At 41.9% G+C, this 9,122-nt stretch overlaps 1 long non-coding RNA gene across 1 annotated transcript; it reads left to right on the top strand.

Moving 5' to 3' along the window:
• Positions 1 to 751: 751 nt before the first annotated feature.
• Positions 752 to 6,435, top strand: LOC128350132 (uncharacterized). Its single transcript, XR_008319171.1, has 3 exons — positions 752 to 813; positions 1,706 to 2,307; positions 2,992 to 6,435. It is a non-coding gene; the product is annotated as an uncharacterized LOC128350132 (long non-coding RNA).
• Positions 6,436 to 9,122: the final 2,687 nt, after the last annotated feature.

Here is a 9,122-nt window from a genome sequence, read left to right as displayed (position 1 = left end):
TAAGATGGTGCTGCATGTTTGGCTTTTTTTTTTTTTAGACAGAACTTAAGCAAGCATTGTGGTCCATAACTAGATAGTCTGGAGATGAAAAGGCAAACAAAAAACCCTGCTAGAAAGCATTGGAAGTGTTAGAAGAAAAACAGAACTGACAGCATCCTGTTTCCCCAGGGTGACCAGGTGCAACAAAGAGCAGGTCACCTGCATCTTTAATAATTTTGTAGAAAAGAGGTTGTTATTCAGGTATGAAAAGGGTCTGCCAAAATGTCCTCTTCTATAGAGCTATTAAAGGTAGAGGAAGCCAGTCCACCCACTGTCGCCAGCTCCAACATGCACGTGTGCACACGCACACACAAACACACACCCCACTTCCTCCCACTCTTTCTCTCTCAAATCATATTTCTATTCTAGACTGAAATTGGTCTGCTCAGGTGCGTAACAATGATAGGGCAAGGGGAGACAGTTGTCTGGGGGCCCCACTGCCTGGAGGGGCCCCCCAGAGGCACCTCACGTGACTCCCCATTGCCCCCTGCCCAGCCCCATAGCCTCTCAGCCACTTGCCCTCTTCGCCGTCTCTCCAGCTTGTTCTCCTGGCCGGCAATCCAGGCAGCACACAAGCTGCAAAGAGCTCCTTTTCTCCCGCCTCTCAGCTGATCGGCGGGTGGGCGGGGCTTCCACGGAGGCCTCCGTGTAGGCCGCAGTGAAGCCTGAACTCGAGTAGGGCCCAAGCCAGCCAGGAAGGAGGAGGCAGCCAGAGTGTTCTCTGCAGCAGAAGACCCCTTGCTGCCCTGCTTAACCCAGACCAGCATTTGCCAGGTAGAGTGTGAACTCCTTTTTGTGGTTACCTTTCCCACCCACCCCCCATATATAGGGATCTGCTTGCCATAGGGCTTGGATATGGGGGGGGGAGGGACCGAGAAGTCTCTGAATATTTATTTTGAAACGGCTTGGAAAATTTGCTGACTTGAAAAAAACTATCTAAAAAGTCCTATAAGTGGCTTGTTTCATGGCAGAAAATTGCAAAAACTTCTGGAACAGTATTTTATTAATTTTATTTATTCATTCATTCATTTGTAAATGCACTTATGTTCAAGTCGTTTTGCAACCCAGAAGGTCTGAGTGAGAACTGTGAAGCATGTGTGGTGCTTTTATTTTATTTTTCTTGTGTGTGAACTGCTCCCCAATAACTTGCAGGGACTTCAGGGTCAATCTGGCCAACATGTGAATGCAGCACCTCCATTCCAGAGGAGATGTGTGTTAAAGGGCTTTAAAAGCCTCGTGTGAAAAACCTCCTGCAATCAAACTTGACTGAATTTGTTCAGAATTCTGGGAAAACAAACATAGGCTCACCCTGCATGGTTGAAAGTCTCCTTTGCTAATCTGCAGCGAGGGGCCCATTTTAATAATTCATCTTTCTAGTGTGTTCTAGGCATTAAAAGTAATACAAATGTATAGTACTCAATGTATATCACTATATATTGTGATGTGTGTGTGTGTATTCAGTGAAATGTATTTGCAGGCAGCATACTTATTTTGGAATATCAGACTTAAATCCTTGGGGGCCTGGGGTGTGCGGAGGCCCTGGACTTTGGGGGGGGGGCATTTTAAAATCTTGTCTCTGGGCCCACTCCAACCTTGCTACGCCCCTGGGTCTGCTGTATATATTAGGCAGGATAAAAAGTTCATTACTGCCTTGACCTTTTTATAGTTCCGTTTCAAGAGGCATTAGCATTTGCGATGGAAGGTATATGTAGGAGGCGGAGCTGGTGAGTATGTGTGTTTGTGTGTGTGTGTGTGTGTGTGTGTGTTGCCCTAGCAACCAGGCATGGACGGTTCAGAGGGGGAGGGATCTAAAATTAAGGCAGTTGAGACAGAGAGAGGAGAGGAGAGCTGGAGTTAGTTGCATTGGAGTAGGAACTGATTTGAGCTGAGGGCTGAGAGTTTGGGGTGTGTGTTCGGAACAGGAGAGATGGGGGGGGGGCGTTGTGTGGAACCTGAATGGTGAATGTGTGGAGGCTGGGGAACCAGCAGTGTACTGGGCAGCTCCTAGTAACAGACAAGAAGGTATGGAAGAATTCACTAAGTTTACAAACCCAGTTTTAATGATCTTTGTTCCACTGATCTCACCTCCCAATATGTTACATTTTATCCAGAAGGAAGGAACCACTTCGAAAGTGGAACAGCTGATGTACCTAGTAACTTGGTAGAAAACAGGTGTGGGGGGCAATCTGGGTAGCAGCCCACATTCTTTGAACCCGCCCAATGGTGGTTCCACCCCTGGTAGAGAGCTTTGCAGACATCTTTATTCTAGTGAGTAAATAATAAACTTATTCTTGTTTTCATTTTATACCTCAAGTTTTGTTTCATTTTATATCCTGAGCATATACACCTATCCTGAGCTCACAAGGCTACGCAGCCAAGGGTGTTGAGTAGCGAGAGAAGGGTAACTAGAATTTATATGGTGGAAGCGAGGGGAAGTAAAAGCTGAATGAACTCCCAGAACCTGGAGACTAAATTGTCATAGAACAATAAAAACAAATCACCTCCCTGGAATTGAGAGGGGCATTAGAGACGAACCCTGACAGCATTCATTCTCATACATGCTGGTTGAACGAGAAAAGCTCTGCATTTAGACACAAATAGCAGTCTTTTATGTTAAAGAACTGTCTGTGAAATAAAAAACAATTAGCAATAATGATAATGATATTTAGATCTTCCTTGCTTGCATAAAACAGGCCTCCCTGAAAGCAAGATTCTAACATATCTTACTTTTTGTCAAACCTTAGCTTCACAGCTTCACATAAAACAGATCCTATATATTTGCCATGTTTCCCAGGTTTCCTATGCTTTAATTTTAACATGTAAGTAATTTCATTGTCTGAAACCACGTTCTGTCTAGTTTGATTATCAGCATAAGCAAACCTATTCACATGCCTAAGTATTTATAGGCCTAAGACTTGCATTTCTGTCTCCATCACTATGAAAAATTTGAAGACTATTACAGTTCAGAACAAAATGAGCCATCATGATTTATTAAGTGGATTACAGGAAGGCCTTACAATGACAAGAAGAGTGGAAGATAAGAGCAGCTAAAAATGTAAAACAAAATGGAAGAGGAAGAGGATTTCATCAGATAATGGCACACTAAAATTAGACAGTGTCATTCCGAAGATGAATTATAAACTCTGACATTTTGCTAATGATGATTATCAGTGGAAGTGGTGGATTCTTGAACTTCCACATGGTAAACAAGTGATATGTGCACTAATAAAAGAAATATAGTATAATTCTGTCCTCAACCCAAGTGAGTATCTGATGCATGCAGCAATAATCTTTCAAGTATTTCTGCCCAGACGGACGAGGAACTCTGATAGGATATCAGCAACAATCAACTTTCAAGTGGAGAACTAGCACATGAATTACAGCTGTCAAAATTCACTAAGCTTCTGGCATAATTCACTAACATGTATGCAACAGTGATGCCTAAAATTTAGTTGATATTCACATGTGAATGCTGACAATAAAAAAATGTTGTGAATAACTGAAAAACAGTTAACAGATTTCCCTACTTTCTGAAAATATTCAAGCCAATGATGACAGACTGTGACTCTTAGTTTGGGACATTCATGAAGAGAAATGTCACCATTCACATATAAATGATAATGTCCATCAAAATTCTGTAAATTCACTGTAATACACTTTACAGATATGTAACAATAATTATTAACTCTGTATTCTTTTATTAATGTTGTATGGTTGGGAAACAAAACAAAAAAGGTAAAGTAATCCCTTGATCTTAAAAATTGTATCTCATGAAAAAGCGATAGATTCTGTGCATTCAGAGAAATCTTGAGAGTAAAAAGGTTACATGAGAAAGAATGCAGTACCTAATATATTAAATATCTTAAAAATATTTCCCCAAGGAATCAACAGCAGTAAGAAATGACTACTTCCAAAATATGCATTTACTAAACTATTACTTTTAGACTACCTGGAAATTTAGCAGTTTCATATTTGGTTTCTAACTGTAGAAAGTTTAAAAATGCACATGGTGCACCAGCACAGAATTAAATCACATGGCAGTAATAATGACTGGCAGTAGTAATGACATGGGTTGAGGCAGTAATAATGAGTGGCTGCACATCTGATTCTGCACAGTTTTACCTTTTTCATAAGCTAAGGTTTGGAGTCATACCATATAGCAAATTGAATGGTTTGTTTTTAATTTATTGGGGTTGAGGCTCCAAGAACTGAGGTCATGTGCACACATGTAGCAGGACTTGGGGTCTCCCCACACACACTTGCAGTTCCTGTCAAACAGACACCCCATAGGGTGGGAACCCTCACTTACAGCATGCAACACATCCCAAGGTTCTGTAGTCAGACATAGATACCCACAGAGCCTGAAGTCCGTCCGTAGAGCATTTTGGACCCAAGACATTACATTTTTTTACCTCACTTAGTATATCCACAGCCAGGAATCCAAAGAAAGGGGGCAAAGGGTGGGGGGGAGCTGCCCCAGAGCACCACAACATGTTTTTACTATTGTTATCTACTGACTGTATGGGGGAGGGGTGCAGGAGGAAGGCCTCAAGACTGTTTTGGCCTAGGCTCCAGATTACCTCTCTGTTGAAAACGAAGAGTACACATAAATATATAAAGGAAAACTGAAATATGAAGACCCATGTTTACATTTTATTATTCTAACATAGACCTACTTGCTGTGTGGTGCTAATGGAAACAAAAGGTGCTATCTTTAAAAATATATATTAGGTATGTGATACCACCAGTTTTGTCAGACTTCATTACATATTTGCATCAATGTGATTGCAAACATATTTGTAATATAACTGGTCAACTTGCACATGCTTTTTAGGTGAAGATCAGCCAAAATAATTTCTAAACTATGGAAAAAGAGAATCAACCACAGAGAATATAACAGGCTGAACAACTTTAAGTGTCTGTTTTGTTCCCTGTACCACTTTGTAATGTACTAAGTGAAACATTTTCATCTTTCTTCATGAGGCAATTCTCAGGCTATCCTCATATCTGAAGTTTGTGCATTTGATTCTAAGGGGGAGGATATAGAAAGTTCCCCTTTGTAAGTTACTAAGAAAAGTGGGGGATAGGAAAGACAATTCCCAAGTTATTTCTTGGGCATTCAAAACTATTGTTTGTCACACTACATCATGGTCAAGAAATGAAACCCAGGCAGGGATAGGCACATAAAACTCAAGAGTTTTATGAAACAAAGGAAGGCCTGCATTCTGTGCCTGAGACACTGGAGTTGCCAATGCATGTAGATAACAATGGGTTTCTCTGACTTCAGCTGCACCTGCAACTGAAGCCCACTTACTTGCTCCTATATTCCACAGGCATGGGGGCACCTGTGCATTATGGGTGGAGAGGCAAAACATTATTCTTTCATGTTATTTCAGCCAACCTCTCCCCAACATCTCATAGTACTGAAAGCTTTCTCAAAGATTTCCCTTTACACTATTTGTGCTAGAAAAGACATTTTAAAGCTCAGAATCACCTGCTTAACAAATGTGTCAGTTTTTAAATGAATCCATGGGAAAATAGCTAAGTTATGAGGAGCAGAAGATGAAAACCACATATGAAACTGCAACACCATATATCAGGACTCCTGCCTGCCCCACATCCCCTCCCCTGGGCATATTTACAATTGGAGATTTGCTAATATTGAAGCCCACACTGACTCAAATTCTTTGGCAAGTCTTTCAATAGTCTGTCTTCTGAACAAGGGTTTTTCAGGAATTTGTTCTGGATTTCAACAAATTAAGAAAGTTGCTCTCATTAGGTTCTACAGTCAGATTCACATGTGCTCAGCTGAAGTCAGTTAACAATACAGAACATTTGAGATGAGAGAGAAAGGGAAATAGTTTGTCAAAGGAAATTTATAAAATCTACCACTTGTAGACTCCTCCATGATAACATGTTTCTTCACTAGCAATGCAGATTACATATAAGTGGAGGAGGGAAATGAAGACCGCAAGATTATCAGTAGAGCTGATCTCTCTAGATAGATAGATAGACAGACAGACAGACTACCCTCTTATATGGTTTTTTAGTACAAGGAAACATTATTTTTATTTTATGAGTCCTCTGCTCTTGTTCTCTTTAGCCCTGGGAACAACTGAGAAGGGCCTCAATCAGAACTGCCAAAATATTTTTCCCCTTTCAGGGAAGAAGAAATTTCTTGAAAATAAAGGGCAACCATTACACTTGGATGGTTTAACTCATGTCTCTGAAGTAAACAGACAAACAGGCTCAATCACATAGGCCTTAGCTCCTTAGTTGTTACTGCTTCTACCCAACAGGGCCTCGTCCTTCATTTTGCTTCATTTTACCTCAGAACTGCTTGATCTCATTTCTCCTTTGGCTTTTACTAGAGATGTGCACAGAACTGGGCAGGTGAGGCTCAAAGGCAGAGGGTACTGCTTTAAGGGCAGAGAGGGTGAACATACCCCTCCCTCTGCTTTCCCCCCACCGGAGTTCCATTTTTCCAGGGATAGGCAGCGTACCTCCCTGCTGCCCCATTGGCACCTTTACCAGAAGTAACCAGAAGTATCCGGTGCACCTGCATGCGGGAACATACACAGGCATGCACATATTGTGCCCACTGCACACCCATGGGCCCACTGGATGCAGGCACATCAGATACTTCTGGTTACTTCCGGTAAAGGGGGCAATGGGGTGGCAGGGAGGTACACTGCCTCCCCGATGGACTTTGGAAAAGCAGTGGGGGGGGAGTGGAGGGAGGGGTAAGTGCACCCTCCCCGCCTTTAAAGCAGTACCCCCCACCTTTGAACTGGTGGAACTGCCCGCTGTTCATACCTGTTCTGTACACATCCCTAGCTTTTACTACCCTCCAACCCTGTAACTTATAAGTGGGAAGGCTTGTTAAATTACTTGTAAGGGCCAGAGGGTCTAGGGCTTTTAACAGTTTCATTAAGGGCAAATATTCAACAGGAGCAACTTTGCCCAGCAAATAAAGGTGCAAGAATTTAATCACAATTCTTAAGTGATTAAAAAGGAATCCACAGTTCTATAGTTTACTTCTCTAGTTCTCATGCATCCTGTAATGGAGTCCAGCCAGCAAATAATTTTTCTGTTGACTTAGGCACTAGTTTATTTCACTATACCTCTCATAAAAAATACTGACTCATTAGGACAGCATTGTACACAAGAAAACATTTGAAATAGTAATCTTCTACTTCACAAGTAACTTAAGAAATGAATCTTCCATTAATCTTCACATACGCGTATCAATCTGTCAAGCTTCTCAGTGAAAAAGAAAGGTTTTCTGACGTGAAATGAGCATAGGCAAAATATAGTTCTTTTTACTCTAACATATTTGGCCCCATTTAGGCTTAATTTTGTTTGATCTGACCCAAATTTGGTTTTAATTATTTGGATTTTGCCCAGTTTGGTTGAGATTTCCAATTGGTTTAGATTTGGTCCAATTTGGATTTTATGTGGTTGGTTAGCATGAATGGAGTTCGATTTGGCTTATTTGATCCAATTTGGCTTGGTTTCATTGTAATTTTTGCTACAGCTTTGGTAGGAGGACCAGTGTGGATGTGGACTTAATCATGCAAATATTTGCAGGTGAAGGTTAAGCCAGTAAAGGTCACCTTGTGGGATGATAGATGGCAGGGAATTCAGAGAGCTTCTTGACCACAGAATGCACTGCTGTTTGCAACATAAGACAATGGGAATGCCAACAGTTCTGAAAGTGGAAACAATGATAACATCCTGACCCCTGCTTAATATGTTTTATGCCATCAGGTTCAGTTCAGATGTCCCATTGGGTATTTTGGCTGGGCATCCACACCAGCCCATTTGGGGCATCTAACTTAGCAATGATTTTTGTTCCCCTCTGTACTGGTTTAGCAGCTTGCTATATTTACTATGTTTGTTAAATAAAGTTATGGCTTATTTTAAACACAAGCATTCATGCCTGTCTATTATGCCTTTATAATGCTAAAGCAGTATTTTCACTTTCCTTGTACTAAACACACTTATATTAAGTGTGCCACATATGGGATCCTCGATTTTAAAAAGCAATGAAATGCAATTAAAGCAAAAAACAAAAACAAAAACAAAACCTCAAACCCTTTGGTTTACAGGGATAGTCACGGATGTGGCAACTTTAACTGCCATACCTCCAAAGAGCAAGGAAATTCAATGGTCTGTGATTTTCACACCATGGGAGCATGAGACCTAATGTCCAGTCTGAGATATGCAGGCGCTTCACATGTCACGTGCAAAGCGCCTGATGGGGTTCTGTGGGTAGAGCGGGATTAGCCCACTCTCCCCAAAGATGAACAGCCGCTCATAGCTGGGTGGCCGGATCGGTCACCCACATGGTTGCTGGCTCTGTCACGCAGCTGGAGGGGGCTGTGGGGATCAAGTTCAAGGATGCCCCGTGCGAGCATCCTGGAGAGACCCCCAAGCCCGCGAGGTGGCTGCAGCCTCCCAGTCGGGGGTCTACTTGTGTGTCGCCACGCGCCATGGTGACACACGAGCAAAGAAATGAGGTTAACGGAGCATTAGCTCCATTAACCTCATTTAAGGGGAGGATGTTCTAGGCAAGCTAGCTGCCTTGGGAGCACCAGGTTTGACTGCAAGCCCAGTGGTTCCCACTATCAACGGAAAGTGGGATAAGCTCCCTTAGCCCGTTTTCCGTCAATCGTGGGAATAGCCTCATTGTATTTTCCTATGAAACCATAACCACAGAAACACAATTTGGCCAGGTCCTCCATGCTCCAGTCCACTACTTGATTGGCTAGTGGCAACAGCAAAACTGGGGATTTCTGTTACAGCAATGTGTAAGAATAATTTTTAACATGTGACTCTAAGCTGTTAAGGTGTTGTTACTGACATCTGTATACAACTCAAGATGTTTTGGAAAGACTAATCTGCCTACTTTCCATTCACTATAATCTTAATTCATAATTACCATCTTCATAAATTAGCCCACTTTGGTCTCAAAAGTTCATGCACCTGTCATCTTTAATTGGGTTGGATGATATCATCAAAAACTACATTGTTGAGGTGTCCCTATGTGTACCATATTTGGTCCAAATCTCATAAGCAGT

This window comes from Hemicordylus capensis, chromosome 3, assembly GCF_027244095.1.
Source record: "Hemicordylus capensis ecotype Gifberg chromosome 3, rHemCap1.1.pri, whole genome shotgun sequence".
Classification (NCBI taxonomy): Eukaryota; Metazoa; Chordata; class Lepidosauria; order Squamata; family Cordylidae; genus Hemicordylus; species Hemicordylus capensis.
This window is presented reverse-complemented; position numbering and strand designations above follow the sequence as displayed.